Raw genomic sequence first — 22,008 nt, 5'->3', positions numbered from 1 at the left:
GCTGCAGCCCCAGCGGGCTCCCCAGGACAAGGCCCAGCAATTAAGAGGCCAATGAAAGGCCTGGGCAGCTGCAGAACTCTCAGCAGAGTTATTTGGGCAACCAAGAACTTAAGCCACAAGTCCACAGCAGCCTCACTGGGAATGTCTCCTGACTATGAGCAGCCTTTCAAGAAACTGATTGAGGCAGAGATCAGCAAAACACTCACCGTTTTCTCTTCCGGCAATACCAGATTCCAGCACAGCACATCATCAGGAAAAGTGCTCCACCAGCCACAATGGCCATTAACTTAATCAAACACTGTGTTCCCCAGCAAAAAACTCTTCTCATGCTTCTCCAGATCTTGTCAGCTTGTCTGGTGGTGCCAGCTGCATCTGTGGGAGCAATGGGCAGCGTGAGCCTGTGCTGTGCTCCACTGCTGAGCTGGCAGCACGCTGGATACAGCCAGGACGTTCTCTGTTTCCCCCAGAGCTGGAGCCTGCAGGCACCTTGCCACCCCTTGGCACAAGACTGCTCAACCCCCTGAGCTTGAATGGCACAATTTCTCTGTGCTGTGCTGGTCTTCTCCAGGCAATACTTGTCAAGGACATGGATAAGGGTCAGGAAAATGCCCAGGGTTTTGGAAATGCTCCAGGGCCCTCCCTCTTCTAAACAGCCCCTACACCTGATCTACCCCGAGACTGGGAAATTTCAGGGGATCTCAGGGTGTTCACGTCCCGTGCTGCAGTTTGGGCTCCCTGTCAGCTGATGCCAAATGCCTTCCTGCAGAGGCTGGGGAGAATCTGCAGCCAGGCCAGGCTGGGAAACAGCCCTGCAGGGCATGAAAGCAGCAGCGGGACAGCGAGGCTGACATGGATCCCTTCCTGCTGTGCTGGGTACACTGTGTCCAGATGTGCAGGGAAAGCCCCCGGCTGCTGAGTCTCAGGAGAAGGCTGAGGGACATGGACCCACCACGGCGTCCCTCCAGATCATTCAGGATTATGTCCAGATATTTGAGTTCCCCCATTGCTACATTAGTATCTCCTATAGGTTTGTTCTTCTTTCTCAGGGGACCATAATATAAAGTATTTCCATTTTCCAGGAATGGATCCCACAGAACCAGTGCTCAGCCTGTGGGGTCAGCAGGGATGCACTTACACACCCCAGTGATGGGAGCTGGGCTTGCTTGCAGAATTTAGCTCAGGAGCTGGGAAAGTCCTTGCTGCAGACACACCTGTAACTCAACAGCCACAGAAGCTTCTCTCATCTCTGCTGATCTGCACAGGCAGCACTGAGCCACAGGAGCAGTGAGAGGATCACACAGAGCGAGGGCACACACGTGCACAGCTCTGTCCTGGCACCTGCAGTGATGCCGCCCTGGCCGAGCTTTGGGCTCTGAGCTGGCAGCTCTCCCAGGGGGAAAGGTCTTCACCTACCCTCATAATCTTCCTCATCACCAGGCTCAGTAACCGATATGGACGGGGAATCCAGATCATCTTCATCATCAGGTTCATCTGCAAAGAAAGTCAGGACAGAACAGCTCCTGTGACACTGCTGAAGATTCTTCTTCAGGCCAGAGCGGCAGTGAGTGCACCTGAGTGACTGCTGCCCTCCAAGGCACTCCCTTATCTCTGCCTTCCACTCAGGAGCAGGAGCAGGGGGACCACGTGCCTGCAGTGGCCCCACAATGGGATGGAAGGAGCCCCTTGCATGGCAGTCAGGCGAGAAAGGACTCCCTGGAGCTGCCAGCAGCTCTGAACTGAGGCCCAGGCAGGGCCAGGGCTTGGCAGCTAGAGTGGGAGCATCTCAGGCTCCCTGGGGCCAGAAAGGAGCCACACAAGGCACAGCCCCGGGGCACAGCTCTGGGCCCAGCCCTTCCCTCTCTGCTCTTCTCCGTGGCTGCACAGAGCAAACGGAAGGAGACACTGGCACTGCACACGGGAAGAAGATTGACAGCTAAATGCTCCTTCCTCCCACTGACAGCGATGCTGTGGAATCACTCAGGGCTCCAGAAGGGAATGGGGCAAGGTTTCCAGAATCCATCAACCTTCAGACTCTTGAGGGAAACGGCACATGAGTGAGCTCTTGCCACCTTGATACTGATTATTCTGTGCAGAAAGGGACATTGAGAACTTGCTTCCAGCATCTGGCAAGGTCTTCAAATCGCCATTTACCAGCACTTGCAGATGCTCCATGCCACGATACCAATCTAGAAGGGAGCACAGATCAGAACCATTCCATGGTGTGCTGGGATCCCCTTCTGCCTTAGGGAACTGGGCACTGCAAGGGGGTCAGGTAAGGCCATGGGAGCCAGATGTCAATGGACATGGCCAAAGCTGCAGAGGGGCCTGAGGAGAGCTCTGGACTGGCTCTGGACATTCTCAACACCTTTTCCATGCTCTGTGCAAAATCCCTGAAAGGCAGGCACTGCCAAGCAGCAGAGATGGCAGCTCAAGCCTCAGCAGGGCTCAGGCCTAGAGACACAGCAATTACCTCCTGGGACTGTGCCTGGCATGGCCTCCCTTCCTGCAGCAGAGGCTGCCCATGAGCCACTGCTTCCTCCGGGAAACGCTGCCTTCAGCACAGCCTTTGGGTTCATATCTGGAGAAAGGAAGAGCCACAGCTGGATCAGACAGAACCATTCCCCATTGGGGAGGTGGCATGTTCAAGAGGCAATGTTTGTCAAAGTCATGGATAAGGATCAGGAGAAAGGCCAGGTTATTTGGGCTGGCCAGGGCCCTCCCTCCTCCAAACAGCCCCTACACCAGATCGACCCTGAGACTGGGAAATTGCAAGCGATCTCTAAGTGTGCATGGCCTGTGCTGCAGTTTGGGCCCCCTGTCAGCTGATGCCAAATGCCTTCCTGGCGAGGCTGGGGAGAAGCTGCAGCCAGGCCAGGCTGGGAAACAGCCCTGCAGGCCATGAAAGCAGCAGTGGGGCAGTGAGGCTGACATGGATCCCTTCCTGCTGTGCTGGGCATGGCGTGTCCAGATGTGCAGAGAAATCCCCCGGCTGCTGAGTCTCAGGAGAAGGCTGAGGGACATGGACCCACCATGGCGTCTATCCAGATCACTCAGCATCTTGTCTTCTGTAGGTTTGTTCCTCCCTTTAAGAGAACCTTAACAGAAAGTATTTCCATTTCAGATGAACGGATCCCACAGAACCAGGGCTCAAGCCTGTGGGATCAGCAGGGACACACCACTCACCCCTGTGATGGGAGCTGGGCTTGCGTGCAGCAACCAGCAAAGGAGCTTGAAATGTCCTTGCTGCAGACACACCTGTAACTCAACAGCCACAGAAGCTTCTGTCACCTGGTTCCTGCCAGGTTGTCAATGATTATTCCTTGTTGGGACAGTGAGAACATACCTGCATGGGGCTCCAGAGGCAGAAAATCTTCATGAAGCCAAGCTGCTGGAGAAATCTTCCTACCACGCTTGTCTACAAAGGAGCACAGATCAGAACCATTCCATGGTGTGCTGGGATCCCCTTCTGCTTTAGGGAACTGGACACTGCAAAGGGTTTGGGTAAGGCTGTGGGAGCCAGATGTCAATGGACATGGCCAAAGCTGCAGAGGGGCTTGGGGAGCTCTGGGCTGGCTTTGGTCACTCTCAACACCCTCTTTGCAGCCCCTGTGCAACATCCCTGGTGGGGCAGTGGGACCAGCCCAGGGCCCATGGGCTCTCCCTCCCACAGAGGAAACCCCAAGGCCTTGGGCCAAACCGCAGCATTCAGTGCCACAGGTAACGGAACCTCCCTCCTGCCCTCTCTCCTTCAGCTGGGACAGCTCCCCCAGCCCAAGGGGACAGAGCCAGGCCCTGTCAGGACACACTGGAGCTTTACCCTCCCCCTCAGCCCATTCCCCACCATGGGCACCCCTTGCAGCAGCTGCCAGGTTTTGGGACGTGTCTCCCATGGAGGGACCCCAGCAAGACTGCTCAGTAGCCAAGTGACCTGAGCCTGCTCAGGATAATTCCTCTGCACTGTGCTCACACGGCCAAGCAGCAGAGATGGCAGCTCAAGCCTCAGCAGGGCTCAGGCCCAGAGACACAGCAATTACCTCCTGGAACTGTGACTGTGCCTGGCATGGCATCCCTTCCTGCAGCAGAGGCTGCCCATGAGCCACTGCTTCCTCCGGGAAACGCTGCGTTCAGCACAGCCTTTGGGTTCATCTCTGGAGAAAGGAAGAGCCACAGCTGGATCAGGTGGGGCTGTTCCCCAACAGGAAGGTGGCATGTTCAAGAGGCAATACTTGTCAAAGTCATGGATAAGGTTGAGGAAGCCATCAAAACTTTGGAGCCAGGCCAGGGCCCTCCCTCCTCCAAAGAGCTGCCATTCCACATCTACCCCAAGACTGGGAAATTGCAGGGGATCTCAGGGTGTGCATGGACCACGGTGCAGTTTGGGCTCCCTGTCAGCTGATGCCAAATGCCTTCCTGCAGAGGCTGGGGAGAAGCTGCAGCCAGGCCAGGCTGGAAAACAGCCCTGCAGGCCGTGAAAGCAGCAGTGGGGCAGTGAGGCTGACATGGATCCCTTCCTGCCATGCTGGGCACAGCGTGTCCAGATGTGCAGGGAAAGCCCCCAGCTGCTGAGTCTCAGGAGAAGGCTGAGGGACATGGACCCACCATGGTGTCTATCCAGTTCACTCAGCATCTTGTCTTCTGTAGGTTTGTTCCTCCCTTTAAGAGAACCTTAACAGAAAGTATTTCCATTTCAGATGAATGGATCCCACAGAACCAGGCCTCAGCCTGTGGGATCAGCAGGGACACACCACTCACCCCTGTGATGGGAGCTGGGCTTGTGTGCAGCAACCAGCAAAGGAGCTTGAAACATCCTCGCTGCAGACACACCTGTAACTCAACAGCCACAGAAGCTTCTGTCACCTGGTTCCTGACAGGTTGTCAATGATTATTCCTTGTTGGGACAGTGAGAACATACCTGCATGGGGCTCCAGAGGCAGAAAATCATCATGAAGCCAAGCTGCCTGAGAAATCTTCCTACCGCCCTCATCTGGAAGGGAGCATAGATCAGAATCATTCCATGGTGTGCTGGGACCCCCTTCTGCCTTAGGGAACTGGGCACTGCAAGGTGATTGGGTAAGGCTGTGGGAGCCAGATGTCAATGGACATGGCCAAAGCTGCAGAGGGGCCTGGGGAGCTCTGGGCTGGCTCTGGTCACTCTCCACCCTCTTTGCAGGCCCCGTGCAACATCTCTGGAGGGGCAGCAGGACCAGCCCAGGGCCCCTGAGGCCTCTCTCCCTCCCACAGAGGAAACCCTCCCTTCAGTCCTGGGGAAAACCATCCCCAATGCTTCCCAGGGTGAAGGGAGCACTGTCCCTGGAAAGGGGACCGAGGCCGCGGGCTCACCTGCTCGCCCTGCTCGCCATGGAGCAGCCTGGGCAGCCCTGTCAGGCAGGGCCACTGCCAGGAGGAGCAGGAGGAGGAGGCGCAGAGCAAAGGCCATGGTGCCTTGCCCACTGCCAGTCCTGCAGATCTTACTGCCACCACTGTCCTGACACCGCTGTCCCAATGTCAGCACCGCTGCTGCCGCCGCCGCTGCTGCCACAACAGTCGTGGTCAAGGACTGACTGCTCGGTCCTTGTGGTGCTGTGCAACCACGTGGCTCTGGGACCTCTGTGACCTCAGAGCCTGCTGTCACCTCAGCCTGCTGTCACCCCACAGGCTGCTGTGACCTCATGGCCAGGGTGGAATTGTGTGGGGAGTGGGATCTGCCTTCTTCACTAGGGAGCTCATCCTGCCCTGCAGCTCTGTCCAAGGGCTATGACAGGGTCCCAGCCCAGCTGATCTCACAGGCTGGGGGATGAAGGGATGGAGAGCAGCCCTGCTGAGAAGGACTTGTGGCTGCTGCAAGGTGAGAGGCTGGACATGAGCCAGCCATGTGCATCCAAAGGAGGGTGCCCAGCAGCTTGAAGGAGGTGATTCCACCACCCCTCTGCTCTGCTGCGAGCCCACCTGGAGTACTGCATCCACCTCTGGGTGCCCAGCACAGGAAGGACATGGTCCTGTTGGAGCTGGTCCAGAGGAGGGACAAAACGCTCTGAGGGCTGGAGCCCCTCTGCTTTGGAGACAGGCTGGGATAGCTGGGGGTGTTCAGCCTGGAAGAGAGAAGGCTCCACAGAGACCTGATTGCTACCTTTCAGTACTTTAAGGGGGCTTGTAAAAAAGACAGGACAGAATTTTTAGTAGGGCCTGTTGTGATAAGACTGAGGGGGAATGTTATCAATCTAAAAGACAATAGCCTCAGACTAGATATAAGAAAGAAACTCACATTTTTTACACTGGGGGTTTTGAAACCCTGGAACAGGTTGCCCAGAGAGGTGGGCATCCATCCCTGCTGACATTCAAGCTCCTGCTCTGAGCAACCTGATCTAAAGTTGTCCATGCTCACTGCACTAGATGGCCTTTAAATGTCCCTTCCAAGCCAAGCCATTCTGTGCTCCTGTGCACCAGCAGAGCAGTGCTGGAATAATGCTGGGGTGATGATGCTGGCACCTGTGTTTTGGTAGTTGTGCCATTTAGCTGTTGGCCAAGAGAGGATTGATGGGCTGCACAGTGAAGTCTGCAGAGAACAGTGTGCTCAAGGAGAAACAGGAGAGGAACATGGCTTCCAGTTCAGATAAATGCCAGCGTTTTACTGCCCATTCCTTTCTAAAAAATAAAGGAATGTCCTGAAGATCCCTTCAATGTGGGTGCACTGTTGGCTGTATCAGTACTTGTGTTCTGCAAAACAGATGAGTTGTTACAGCTTCTTGCCCCATTTATCACTGGATAAAACCCAAATACTGCATTGCTCCATGTCTACTTTCTTCCAAGTAAAGGCAGATTTTGTTCATTCTTGAGTGGGACATATTCATCTGTTGACAAGCAAATTCTTCTTGCCATTCACACAAAGTTGATTTGCTCTAATTGGATTGTAATTAAGACCTACCTCTCACTTTAATTAAGGTTGATGGATTGTGAGGCACAGTGTTGCATAATTTGCCCTGGAGAGAGTTTTTCTCTAATTCAATGACATATGAAGACAGGTGTAGCCTACCATACTTGTGGCATTAGTCTCCCACTCTGTCCTTTCCTCTCACCCAAGGGGAGGATCGAGGTCTGCAGGTCTCATCTGTGCACAGAAAGAGTTAATATCTCACCCACACCTGCAGATGCTCATGATGGTTTCTGCCGGGCAGTGGCCAAAGCAGTCACGGTGATGGATTTCAGGCAGCGCTGGGGCTGTGCCAAGATCTCAGGGGGCCCGGCCAGAACAGTCGTGGCTGTTCTGCCCCCATGGCTGGTCCCAGGCCCCTGCTCCCTTCAATTCCAGCTGCGGGCCGATGGCTTCCCCTCCCTGTGCCCGGCAGCCGCTGGGGCCGCACGGGCCGTGGTGAAGGGGCCTGGCCCAGCCCAGAGCCGCTCCCGGGGCCTGGCGGAGCCCGGCTCGGTGCAGGCCAGGCTGGAGCAGGGCCGGCCTGACCAGCACCCAGTTAACTCTTCACAGCTGGAAACAACAGAGAGCTTTCCTGGCCTTGCCTGTCTTTAAAATGGGGATTTCACACAGGAGGATACAGCTTCTAAATGGTTTCATAGGTTGTCAATTCTCAGAGCCAGCCAGCTATTGGTTTTGCTAAGCACAGAGGAAGCTCTTAGCAGCCACCTCCTAGAAAAATCATTTGCATGGGTGGCTTCTTCCCTCCTCACCAAATATCAACTAATACAAAACCACCACACTCAGGGTGTAACAGGAAGAAATTCTGAAGCAATTGTTTTAAAGCAAAATCAGTTATTAAGCAGAGATTGATGTCACTCCCCCAGACCACTAGAGAGGGACAGTGACTCTGCCACCTCCCCCCTGGCCAGCCCATTCCAATTCCCAATCAGCCTTTCTGGGAAGAACTCCTTCCTATTGTCCAGCCTAAACCTGCCCTGGTGCAGCTTAAGGCTGTGTCTCCTTGTCCTGCCCTCCAGCAGATCCCCACTCGCAGCCAGCTTGGTGTCATCTGCAATTTGTGAGTGCTGGACTCGACCCCCTCAGCCAGACCCTCAGTGAAGATATTAACCAGGACTGGGCCCAGCACAGATCCCTGGGGACACCACCAGGGACCGGACACCCGCTGGATGCAGCACCATCCCCACCACTCTCTGGGCCCGGCCTCCAGCCAGTTCTGCAGCCAGCAAAGAGTGCTCCTGTCCAAGCCGTGGGCTGCAGCTTTTCCAGGGAATGCTGTGGCTCTCCGTGTCCAAGGCCTTGCTGAAGTCCAGCTCGACACATCCAGAGCCTTTCCCACACCCACCAGGCGGGTCAGCTGGTTATAAAAGGAGATCAGGTTGGTCAGGCAGGACCTGCCCCTCCTAAAGCCACGCTGGCTGGGTCTGAGCCCTGGGCCATCCTGGAGGTGCCATGGGATGGCACTCAAGGGGATCTGTTCCAAAACCTCACCAGGCACCGAGCTCAGGCTGACAGGCCTGCAGTTCCCCAGAGCCTCCTGCCAGCCCTTCTTGGGGATGGGCTCACACTGGCACCTCCAGTCCTCTGGGACCTCCCCAGTGAGCCAGGACTGATGAGGAGAAATGATGGAGAGCAGCTTGGGGAGCTCATCCACCAGCTCCCTCATCCCCCTAGCATGGATCCCATCCCATCCCATCCACCTGTGAGCATCAGAGTGGCTCAGCAGGTCTCTGACTGCTTCCTCCTGGATTACAGGGGGCTGTTCTGCTCCCTGTCCCCATCTACCAGCTCAGGAGAACACTTGTCCTGAGGAAAACCTGTCTTAATATTGAAAAGGTGGTTTTATTTATTTAATCTTTATTAAATATTTAAAATTTCATGTTTATGTTTTATTAAATATTGAGGCAAAGAACGTGTTGAGTACCTCAGCCTTTTCCTCATCTTTGGTAACCATATCTCCCCTAAGGAATGGAGGTTGTCCATAGCCTTCCTTTTGCCATTAATGTATTTATAAAAACATTTTTATTATCCTTCATAGAGGGATCCAGGTTAAGTTCTAATTGAGCTTTCACCTCTCTCCTTTTCTTTCTGCATGACCTAATGACATCCTTAAACATTTCCTGATTTCCCTGCCCCTCTGTCCAAAGGTGATTCATCCTCATATTTTCCTTGAGTTCCTCCAAAAGCTCCTTGCCCACTCAGGCCAATCATTTTCCTCACTAGCTCATTTTTCATCAGAGAAGTTCAGGCTGTTCCTGCTCCTTCAAGATTTCTTTCTTGAAGTGTGTCCATCCTTCCCGGAATGCTTTGATTTAAAAGGCTGTTGCCCTTAAAAAAATCACTATCTGATTTGGTACTCCCCAAATCTGTATCCTTAGTCGGCTGAAGTCTGTTATTCCTAAGTCCAGTGTAGGAGTTTTGTTGATGCCCCTCCTTCTTTCACAGAATATTTCAAAACTCGATGATTTCATGGTCACTGTACCCCAGGCAGCCTCCAACCCCCACATCCCCCAGCAGCCCTTCTCTGTTTGTGAACAGCAGGAGACACAGCTTTCCTGGGCAGTGGCAAGAGAAGGAAACCTCCCCAAAGTGCAGCTTGGCAGGTTCAGCCTGGAGGGGAGAAGAAAGAAAAGTCCCTGCCAGGGTAGAATTTTGGTGCAGGAGGTGTCCCAGCGTGAGACTGGACCATGCCATGGCTGAGTGTGCCAGGAGCCGGCAGTCAGTGGGGCCCAGGGATGCTCCAAGGGACTTGGAGTTTTGCTTCTGACTCCTTGAGCAGCTCCTTCAACCTTCTCTCAGTGCCTGAGGGTCCTGGACTCAGCCCCAAATCCAGCCTGGGGTTCATTAAAATACAGAAAGCCTCGGGGGCTCTTTCTCTTCCTTCCATTGTCTTCAAGTCCAAGGCTTGTGCAGCTGCTTGGAGTCAGTTTGGAGTTCTGTTAAGGAGGAAGATTTGAAAATCCACCACTTTTTTTTTTTTTTTACAATCAAGGAGATATTTTTTTTTATTTTTTAGTTGAGAGAAGAGGTGACAGAAGCATTCCCCAAGTGATCTTGATGCTGAAAATCTCCTTGGGAGGTCTGGTCACAGAGAAGAATGAGCCCCTTGCAGGCTTCCCCTGTTTGGACAACCTGCTCCTCACCCCGAGCCTCAGCATGTCTGACATTGCCTACCTGGGACTGACATCCCAAAACATTGAGAACATTTATCAACTTTTCTTTATAATTAAAATCTAATTAATTAATAAAAATAAAATTTTACTTTTTATAATAATTCTGTATTTTTATAACCTAATTTTTATATTTCTATAACAGAATTGATAAATTTTTAGCGACTAAAAATAGTATCTGTCCTTGGTTCAAAGTAACACAATTCCCTTCATTAATTAATTGACCACTATTTCTCCCTCTTTATGCTAATTATTATTTTTAGTCCTTTGGTCATATTTTTTAAATTTTTCTCAGACAGTGTAAAAGGAGCAACTTTGGGGTCCATGGGGACTTTTCTGGGGAACATTTGGGGCAGTTTTGGGTCTGGGGAGGGAATTTAGAGAGAACCTGGGGGTCTGGAGGACACTTGGGGGAGCCGGGTGGGCACTTGAAGGGGCACTTAGGGATTCTGTGGGACAATTCGGGATCCGGGGAAGCACTTGGGGGTCCAGGGGGGCACTTGGAGGTCAGGGAGGGGAATCTGGGGGCCCTTCGGGGTCCGGGCGGGCACTTGGGGGGCTGTAACAGGGAATCTATGGGGCGCGGGGGATGATGGGAGTTGTAGGCGCCGGTATAATACGGTTTAATGGGGCCGCGGAGCATCACGGGAGTTGAAGGCGCAGCTCCAATGGATTCCGGTGAGGCGCGGGGCATGATGGGAGATGCAGTCCCGGCTGGAATAGCGCTCTATGGGCGCCGCGGAGCATGATGGGAGCTGTAGTCCCGGAAGTGGCTCGGAAGGCGCGTTTGGCGGTGCGGGGAAGCGCTTGGACAAAACTTTTGCGTCCGAGCCGTGCTGCAGGTGCTGGGGGTGAATGTATACGGCTCGGGAGCACTTGGGGGGAACCTGGGGAGCTGTAACCGGGCTCTTTAGGGCGCGGGGCACGGCAGGAGGTTTGGGCGCGGAACTGTGTTGTGGGATGATGGGAGATGAATTCCCAGCAGTGGCTGGAAGGGGAATCTGTGGGGTCGGGAGCATTCAGGGATCCAGGGACGCTTTGGGGGGTCCCGAACGGGCGCTGAGGGGGCACTCGGGGATCCTGAAAGGTCTGGGGGACACATGGGACCCATGGGGGGCGATGCTGGGGTTCTGGGGAGCGCAGGGCATATTCCCAGTCCCTCCCAATTCCTTCCAGCATGATCCCATTTGCTCACAACCACTCCCAGTCAGCCTCAGTGGAGTTGGACTCCCTGCCAGTATGATCGTATTCACCTCCAGCAGAATCCCAGTTCATCCCAGTATAAGTCCTGTTACTTCCAGTTAGCCCCTGCATGCACCCAGGAACTCCCAGTTCCTGCCAGTTGCTCCTGGCATGACCCCAGTTGCTCACAGGTGCTCCCAGTCAGCCTCAGCATGATCCTGGTAACTCCCAGTATATCCCATTTGCCCTCAACCTGTTCTCAGTTGCCCCCTGCAGGCTTCTGTTCACTGCCAGTATCATCCCAGTATGATCCCAGTATGATCCCAGTTTCCCTCAGTGTGATCACAATCTCTCCTGGCATGGGCCCAGCTGCTCCAAGTATGATCCCAGTATGATGTCAGTACACAGCCAGTGCAATCTCAGCCACTGCCAGGATGATCCCAGTACAAACCAGTCCCTGCCAGTGCTGCCACTCCTGGGATCCCCCAGCCCTCTCTGTGTTCCCCCTCCCGCATCTCCCCAGAGCAGCCCCAAGGGCTGGCAGTCCCCAGCCAGGGTCCCCAGCCAGCCCCAGGTTGGATCTGCAGCCCCCAATTTTCCCAGTTTCCCTCTCCTTTTCCCCGGGCCGGGTTCCCCCCGTCCCCAGCGGGTGGGAGCAGCGGAGAGCCCCGCGCTGCCCATCCCGACCTGTCCCGGCTCCATCCCCGCTCCTGCCGTGGGCTGTGAGGGGTTTGGGAACGGGGCACCGAGGGTGTCACTGCTCCTGGGGGAGGAGGAGGAGGGATGGAAGAGGAGGGATGAAGAAGAAGGAGAGAGGGGATGGAAGTAGAAGAAGAAGGTGGAGTTAGGGAGGAGGAGCAGGAGGAAGAGGAGGAATAGATGAAGATCAGGGAAAGTAGAAGGAACCAAGAGGTTGAGCACTCCCTGAATTCAGAGCCCCCCACCCGTGGGATCATCACCCTCCCATCCCACAGGTGACCAGGGTGGGGGAGCTCAGCCCTGATACCCTGGGGGGTTCCTGGGTTGGGGTTTTTTTGAGGGTGATGTTTGGAGAATGAAGAACTCCAAAGCTGAGCACAAAATGCCCCTTGGGATGATATTGGGAGGTCCCAGCATCCTTAAGTGAGGAGATAAAAACGGGGAACTTTTTGGATTCCTGGCACTTCCAGCAGCCTGGGGAGGGCAGGGACAGAGCAGACAGGGTACCCCAGTGCAAGCGTGACCACCAGCAGCTGGGACAGGGGGAACCCCTCAACACCAAAGGGGAGAGAGGAGAGATGGGGAACTCCTGGGAGGCATTTTCAGAGCTGAATCTTGGAGTTTGGGAGCTTTTTATAGACGCCAGATGTTCGGTGACATCTAGAGATGGACTTTGGCAGAGGGACATCAATGTGTGGACAATGTGGGACATCAACTCAATGTGCTCATCCCTTGTATTTCCCCAAACCAGGATTTCCCATTCCCAAACCTTGGCTGGATGGAAAAGGAGGCTGTGAGGAAGAGGAAGATGCCCCAGGACACCCAGGCAGGTGAGGAGGAAGTCAGTGCCCCTTTCCCCCTCTCTCCTGCTCCATCTCCCAGCCCAGCATGGCCCCCGGCTGCAGGACAACCCCGCTGCCGACGCCGTCCTGCCGGGGACGCACTGGGGGGATCTCCTTCCCCTTCCCTCTGGCACGGAGGCAAATCCCATCCTCTCCTTGTCCTTCCTCCCCCAGACAAGGAGCTGAGGATGGAGACCAGGGAGGAGAAATCCCCACAGCAGAACCTCATGGAAGAGGCCGTTTTCAGCGGTACCACAGTGCAGGAATACAATGGGGAGGAAAAGTCCCAGAGATCCCGCAGGAGGAGGGGCTCCAAACCCATCCCAGGGTGCTCTGAGGAGGAAAGACCCACCCTGTGCCGGGAAGGCGGCCAGAGATCCAGCCAGGGCTCTGAGCTGGTGGTCCATGAGCAGCTTCAGGATGGGGAGAAGCCCTACAAGTGTTTGGAGTGTGGGAAGAGCTTCAGCCAGAGCAACAGCCTGATCTGCCACCAGATGATCCACACTGGGGAATGGCCCTACGAGTGTGGGGAATGTGGGAAGGGCTTCAGCTTCAACTCCCAGCTCATCATCCACCAGTGCATCCACACTGGGGAGAGGCCCTACGAGTGTCCTGAGTGTGGGAAGAGGTTTCACAGCAGCTCCAATCTCCTCAAGCACCAGCAGATTCACACGGATGAGAGGCCCTTCCACTGCCCTGACTGTGGGGAGGGCTTCAAGCGAAACTCCTACCTCATCACCCACCGGCGCATCCACACTGGGGAGAGGCCCTACGAGTGTCCCCAGTGTGGGAAGAGCTTCAGCCACAGCTCCAGCCTGATCTGCCACCAGAGGATCCACACTGGGGAACGTCCCTATGAGTGTCGGGAGTGTGGGATGACCTTCAGCCGGAGGTCCAAACTGATCATCCACCAGATGATCCACACTGGGGAGAGGCCCTACGAGTGTCCTCAGTGTGGGAAGAGGTTTCAGAGGAGCTCCACTCTCCTCAGGCACGAGCGGATTCACACAGATGAGAGGCCCTTCCGCTGCCCCGAGTGCAGGAAGGGCTTCAAGCGAAACTCCCACCTCATCACCCACCGGCGCATCCACACTGGGGAGAGGCCCTACGAGTGTCCCCAGTGTGGGAAGAGCTTCACCCAGAGATCTCACTTGACCCAACACCAACAGAGGCACCGGTAAGGGAAGCCCTGTGAGTGCCCCAAGTGCAGGAAGAGCTTCGTGCGCTGCCCCAGCTCCATCCCCCATGGGAGGACCCACGTTGGGCAGAGCCCTGATGACCCACGTTCCCAGTGATCTGTGTTGGGCACACACTGGGCTGGAGATCATTTTATTTTGGTTTCAATTATCTTTTGATTCATCTTTCTCTATTTAGAACAGAGAAATAGTGGTAAAAATCAATAAATTCATCAAAGGCATCTAAAACCTCACATTTTACTAGTGCTTCAAGGGAATCTGGGAGATACTTGGGAGTATTTGGGGGTTGTGGGGTTATTTGGTGTAGTTGTCTCCATTTCTTGGCACTCAAAGAGACAAGAGGGTTCGATCTTTCACCTCAAAACCACTCAATGTCACTGAATCCAACTCAGTACTGTTGCCCGATCCGAAGAAAACACAAACAACCGAAGTCGTTTATGCGGTGCTTTATTGAGGGCCCGGGAGCCTGTGGACTAGCGTCCAAAGACAGAGCCCCATTTCACAGAAAAATCACAGGGTTTTTATATGTTTTCTACATGCTTTCTTCATCATCACAAACTTTCACTACTTGGTACGATTATCTCTTTAACCTTTAAATTCTGCCAACAGGTACATTCCTTAGATTATCTCCTAGTTACACTGCTTACATTGCAATATCTGCTATACAGTTCATCTGCAGGTTACATGCGGCCTACCAAGCCTTAGCATGACTACTACTAATGTCAACTAATGCTAACTGTTAACGTTTGCTACTATCTTAATATTGCATTTTATTGAATTAAATGGCAACAATTTCCCCCCTTTTGAGCATTCTTCAATCTTCTGCAAGAATGCTCAACCCTTAGTCCTCGTGGGTTCTCTCAAATGCTGGATTATCTTGCCCAACGACATCTTCATATTTCGGGGGAGGTCGGCGTCTTTCATTGAGACGTATCTCATTGGTTCTTGCCAAGGCTTTTATCACTCTTCTGGTGCGTCTTGTTTCCTTTTCGACGACTCCTAAAACACACTTATAGGCTAACCAAATGATTAGTAACAAGACTGCAAATAACAAAATATACTGTATCACTGACGAAACCCATCCAGAAACCTGAAGTCCTAAAGACTCAAATATTGCTCCGATCCAATTATGTTGTGCTTCTTTTTCAATTTCTTTTGTTTTGGATTCAGTCATTTCCAATTGAGAAATGTCTTTTTCTACTTCAATGGTCACGTTTGGAATATGGATGCAGCAATGGTCAATTTTTCTTTTTAGATACTGACACACTCCATGCTCTTTTAACAATAGCATATCCAGTGCCATACTGTTCTGTAAAGTCATTCGGGATGTGGCTTGTAATTGCAGATTCATGTCTTTAAATCCTTTCTTAGTGGCTGCTGCCAATCTCTCAGTCTGCCCTAGCAATTTGTATAGCATCTCTCTGTTCCTATAGGAGGCTATAGGTGCAAATAGTGATTCTAAAGCCCACCCAAATTTAACTCCACCATCAGGTTCATGCCATTCATCTTCTAATTCAGCAAATTCATCTACTTCTCTTTTCTTTCGTTTAGGTTTTAATTTCGATTGTTTCCACAGGGGGCAGAGGGTCGGGACTCCCAGAGTGATTTGTGTCACAGGCCCATCTATAGGAATATGCGTAGTCCATTGTCCATGTCCCATTACCCAGACTAAATTCCCTGGACTTTTGACAGTAGTAACTCTACAACTTACCGCTCGTCTGATTCCACTGTTGCCGGATGCTTCTCCTGTAATTGTATGATTAAATTTCCTGCATTCACATCCCCACTTAAGTAGTACTCTAAGAGGAGCCAGGCTAATCTGGCTTCCAGGGGTATCACATGTAATGACTTTAGTACAATTCCAATTTTCTTTAGCTGCTTTAATGTCTCTTGTAGAGGTCCTTGTTCTATAGACTTCTTCCGGGGTTTGATTTTTACTTCCTGTCCATTGTATACACCAGTCCACTGCTCCAATATAACTATAATGTTCTAATAAACTCGGACCCCATACGGTTTTCCACTCATCCCACTGTGTAGTCTGGCTTGTGATATTTTGGCAATCTTGCAACTCATTATACTGACACCACCCTACATTGTTAAACCCTCTTATGCGGGTAAATTTGCTATTGGGCAGTTTCATACAATCTTCCTCAGGTCGGACAATTACCTTTTGGACAGTCTTTTGACATACTGTAGATGTGTTGTCTGTCGTCTCAGGTAGTAATGGAATGGGAATTATTCCCCACGGAATTGGTTCTCCTGCTGCTTGTGGGAGGGGCAAGCATGCTGTAATTCGAGACACATTTTGGACTTTTCCAAAATCTCTAATCAATCCTACTACTAAATTCTCTTGTTCGTGACTTTGATGTACAGCTACTTCTGTATCTCTCAGCTCTCTAGGCCTGGTCTTTTGTGCATCCTTACCCCAAACTGTGACAATATTTGCTTCTGGATAATCAGCACCTTCCTTCCAGGTTGCTTGCACATTCTGGACTTCAGTTTTCTGGTTATGGGTCAGGTTCACATCCATTCTTTCCATAACACCAACCACTGGTTCGGTAACTGCAACCACAGTAGAGCTGTTAACAGGAATTGGTTTCGTTACTACCAGCAACAATACAATCAAAAAGGCTACTTTTTGCGAAAGATCACCCGAGTTGGAGAGACTATCTGAGTCTCCCATTGTACAGGGACTTTCTTGACTCGGGTGTAGTGGATCCATGAGTCGATTCCTTCGACCTTTACTGCAGTGTAAGTTGTCAAGATCACTTAGCGGGGCCCGTCCCATGTCTCTTTCAAGGGGTGGGTGGACCAATTCTTCACATAGACTTGGTCTCCTGGTTGAATGTCATGCACCGGATTTTCCAGTGGTAAAGGTCGGTTCTACTGCAAGGTTCCCCTTAAAGCATTAAGAGTTTTGCTTAGTGACATGATATAACTAAATATTGTCTGATCACCCTGCACGTGCAAATCTCCTGGTTCTGGTCCCACCTCTAATTTTCCCAACTGGATCTGCTTCCTAACTATTGGATTATTCTTTAAACAAGTTGGACACGTGGCATTCACCCGTTTTGCCAATGTTAACATCTGGTTAGAAATTACTTCTTTCTTTAGAAATTTTACCAATGCTTCTGCTCCCCAATGGCATTTATTATGTTCAGTCTCTAAGATGGCTCTCATAATTCGGGTGGGAACCACAACTTGTCCCATGGCTGTTACATACCATCCAGTTGCATTCTTCTGTGCTCTCAGCAGTGACGCTAGTTTTTCATCATCTGGGGAATACTTCGGTTCTTGAGTCAAATGTGGAGTTACAGGACTCACCTTAGTGGGTATCAGGGCCATTTGGGTCCACACTTCTCTGGCCACTTCTCGTGCTGTGACATCAGCCAATCTGTTTCCTCGATATATTTTTCCTTCTTCCTTCTGGTGACCTCTCACATGCATTATTGCAACCTTTTCAGGTTGGTGTACTGCATCTAGCAAGGCTAGAATTTCAGTTCTATATTTGATGGTAGTTCCCTGAAAGTTCAATAACCCTCGTTCTTTCCACAGGGCACCATGAATATGCACAACCCCGAAAGCATATTTAGAATCAGTCCATATATTCACTTTCTTTCCGGAACTTAATATTAGGGCTCTAGTGAGTCCAATGATCTCAGCTCGCTGAGCTGACGTTCCAGGGACCAAGGCCTTTGCTTCCACTACAGTGGTAACTGTTACCACTGCATATCCCGCATACCTGGTACCATTTTCTACGAAGCTGGACCCGTCGGTAAACAGTTCCCAATCCGGATCTTCCATTGGAACATCTTTCAAATCCATTCGGCTGGCATACACTTGTTCAATCACTTCCATGCAGTCATGTGCCAATTCTCCTTCTTCCTGCTCACTGCGGAGAAATTCTGCTGGGTTAACATGATTAGTCATTTTTAGATCCACATCATCTTGTTCTCTCAGGATTGCTTGGTATTGCAGCATCCTGCTGGATGAAAGCCAGTGACCCCCCTTTTGTTCCAGGACTGCCAGTACCATGTGAGGCACAAATACCTCTATTTTCCTGCCCAAAGTTAATTTCCTGGCTTCCTGGATGAGGATCACTGTGGCCGTAACTGCCCGCAAGCATGACGGCCAGCCAGCACTTACCGTATCTAGTTGTTTCGAAAAATACCCTACCGGGCATTTCCATGAACCAAGTCTCTGAGCTAGCACTCCCAGTGCCAGTTTCTGTCTTTCATTTACGTACAACTGAAAGTCTTTATTTAAATTGGGAAGGCCTAAGGCCGGAGCTTCTCTCAAGGCTTGTTTCAAGTCTTCAAAGGCCTTTTTCCTCGGTCGATCCCAGCTCAACTGCGGTTCTTTCAGAGCTTCATATAATGGTTTGGCTAGAAGTCCAAAATTCAGAATCCACAGCCTGCACCATCCCACCATTCCCAGAAAAGACCTTAGTTCCTGATGGTTCCTGGGAAGGGGAATAGCACAAATAGCTTCCACTCGATTGACTCCCAATCGTCTCTGGCCTTGGGTGATTTCACATCCCAAATATATTACACTCTCTTTTATCAGCTGTGCTTTTTCTTTTGACACTCGGTAGCCAGCCTGGCCCAACATATTCAACAAAGCAATAGTCAATTTCAGGCACAATCCTTTTTCTGTTGTTGCCAAAAAGATATCATCCACATACTGGAGAACAACATAAGAGGAGGGTAACTCTCTTACCTCAGCAGTCTTCCATTCTTCTAATTCCTTTGCTAATTGATTTCCAAATATTGTAGGGCTGTTTTTGAATCCTTGCGGCAGTCGAGACCAGGTGAGCTGTCTCTTCCTTCCAGTGTCAGGATTTTCCCATTCAAATGCAAAATATTTCCTACTTTCCAATGCCAGAGGGATGCAGAAGAAAGCATCTTTCAAATCAATAACAGAGAACCATTTAAATTTTTCTGACACAGATGTTAATAGAGTATACGGATTGGCAACCACTGGGTGAATGTCTTTGACAATATTATTAATTGCCCTTAAATCCTGCACTAGCCGATACTTACCATTTGGTTTTCTAACTGGAAAAATAGGAGTGTTAAAGTCTGATTCACATTCCTGCAAAATTCCTTGTGCTAAAAACTGAGTTATCAAAGGAGCGACACCCTGTTTAGCTTCTAATTTGATTGGGTATTGTTTTATTCTCACTGGCTGAGCACCTTCTTTTAATTCTACTACCACCGGCTGAGCAGCTTTTGATTTCCCCGGGTTCCCCGACTCCCATACCCAAGGTACCACAGCGTGATCTACTTCAATAGGAATAGGAGAGGGATCAATTTCTTTTATTACAAACAATTTAGCAATTTCTTCTCCTGGAACCTCTAATTTTACCCTCCCATTTTCGAATATAATTCTGACATTTAACGATGACAACAAATCTCTGCCAAGCAATGGTTTGGGGCAATTGGGCATATACAAAAACTGATGGTCTAATTCTTTTCCTCCAAATCTCAAATTTAATGGTTGTAAGAAGGGTCTTTCTTCTAATTGTCCCATTGCTCCCACCACCTGTATGGTAGTATCACTAATAGGTCCCAACCTTTTGTTTAAAACTGAATGTGTTGCCCCTGTATCCACAATAAATTCTTGTTCTTTCCCATCAATATCAATCCTGACCTTTAAGTCCTGGTCTAGTCAGCTTTGATTCTGATAATTCCCCAACACAAATGCTTGGGCGCCACCTTCCGGAGTCACGGAGTAACCTGTTGATCCATTCACTGGCATTCCTCCCAGTCCAGCTTTCATTGGGCACTCATTTTTCCAATGTCCTATCTGACGACAGAACACACATTGATTAGGAGCAATTCCTCCTTGTTGGGGACCAGGAGGGGTTATCCCCCGTCCCCCGAAATTGACATTCTGGAATCCTGCCCTGCCACGTCCAGAGCCACAACCGCGCCCAAAACCACCTCTGCCTCCTCCCCTATTACCGGCTTGCTGCATTATAGCTAATAGATTCGCCTGCTGTTTCTTGGCCGTTTCTTTCTCTCTGTTATTATAAACCTTCCAAGCCACTTCTAGTATTTTATCCAAATCCCGAGTATCCTGACCTTCTAATTTCTGCAGTTTCTTACGTATATCTTCCTGTGCCTGACCCAAAAAGATTAAAGCAAGCTGCAACTTTCCTGCTTCACTGTTGATATCTAAATCAGTGAAGCGACTAGCAGTCTCCTTAAGGCGTCCTAAAAATGCCGAAGGAGATTCATTCTTATCCTGCTTGACCAAATACAACCTTGACCAATTTAGTGTTTTAGGCATCCCGGTCCTGATTCCTTCCACCAACAACTCCTGGTACGCCCTGATAGATTCCATCCCTTCAACCTTGTTCGGGTCCCATCCCGGATCATCACTCGGAACCAAGTCACTCACAGTTCCCCCAGCTCAATACAGTCTAATCATTTCCCGAGCACGCTCTTTCATTGCCCGCAACACCATCTCTTTCTCCGTGGAATCCATTAGGGTATCTAATAAAACCTGCATGTCATTCCAGTCCGGGTTCTGAGTTCTAACAATCATCTTAACCACCCGTGCCACCTTTTCAGGATTCTCACGGTAATTACCTGCTGACTGCTTCCAAATCACCAAATCTCCTGGAGAGAAAGGTACTTTTACAACCACTTTCTCTTTTTGGGGTCCCACCGCTTGCCTTAAAGGGGCGATAAACTGGGGTCCCCCATGATTTTTACGTCCCTGTCTGGTTCGTGCCGCGAGGGGAGTATTTCGCGGGGAAGGGATTGGAAGACGTATAGCAACCTTTTTAGCATTCTCGGGTGCCACTGTAATGTTTGTCGCCTCCTCATCCTCCCCATCCTCCTCCTCCGAACTACTTTCAGGTAACGGTGGATACAGTGAGGGATGAAGTGAGGCAGAAGGGAGGGGTGAAGCGGTAGGAAGGGGTGAAGCAGAAGGGAGGGGTGCAGTGGAAGGCGCGCCTGGTGACACCAGTAAAGACAAATCTTCTTCTGTCCGGGATTTTAAAGCTAAACACTGCACACATTTAGATTCCTTTTTACAACACTTCTCCCCCCCGCACTCAGATTCTTTCATCTCCAGCACCATTATTCCGCACTCGGTTTGCCACTCCTTTTTACAACGCAGTAAATGAAACAAGTCTAAATACTGTATTTCATCCCATTTTTCACTGTCCTCCAAATAGCGCATTAACGAATTTATGGTGTCAAAGTCCACAGTACCATTCTCTGGCCATGACGGCCCCTCTCGCTTATATTCAGGCCACCAATGATTACAATAATCAATCATTTTATCTTTACTCATCTCCTGGAAAAACCCTTCACTTTTCCACCTCTTTAGTAAACATCCCAGCGGGGTATTTTCTGGGATACCTTTATCAGATTGAACCACAGACTTATCAGACTGAACCATAAATTTAAGTGCCTTAAATGCCATTTTAAACCTTACTTACAGCCGTACAAAAACTCAGTACCCAGTAACAACAGCCAGTATACAGCAATATACGAAACAATAAAAAACACAATCAATACTGACAGCCCAACAAAATCTATCATACCACACACTCACACACAATCTCTCCAATACTGAGGTAGTTTAACTTTTAGCAGCAACGACTTACAGACACCTAAACAATAATTCAACAACACACTATCATATCAACCAATAAGCAGCAATATACAAAACCACAATCAATATTTACACAAATTTAAGCAAACCACATACAGCAAATAAAAGGGATTAAATACCAAATAAATACCAGACCAATCCAACTTGCCGCTTCTCGACGCCGCGAGGGGCAAGTGCCGGACCTGCGCAGCTTTCGCCGCGTCTGACAGCCGGCGCCTAGGCTTCCCAGACCAACCAGACGTCTTAGCCCAACCCTGCGAGGATCGCCGCCTCGTCTTATGAGCAGGCACCCAAACCAGAACCAGAAAAATAAAGCACCTTCGGGCTTACCTTTTGCAGTCGTCCGCCAGGTGCGG

General features: G+C 50.8%; 1 pseudogene; it reads left to right on the top strand.

The window, feature by feature from the left end:
- Positions 1-13,984, top strand: part of LOC131586345 (uncharacterized) — a 982,094-nt pseudogene extending 968,110 nt beyond the window's left edge.
- The last annotated feature ends 8,024 nt before the right edge of the window (positions 13,985-22,008 follow it).

Source organism: Poecile atricapillus, chromosome 19, assembly GCF_030490865.1.
Source record: "Poecile atricapillus isolate bPoeAtr1 chromosome 19, bPoeAtr1.hap1, whole genome shotgun sequence".
NCBI lineage: Eukaryota > Metazoa > Chordata > Aves > Passeriformes > Paridae > Poecile > Poecile atricapillus.
Note: the sequence above shows the minus strand (reverse complement) of the source record. Positions and strands in the feature narration are given on the sequence as shown.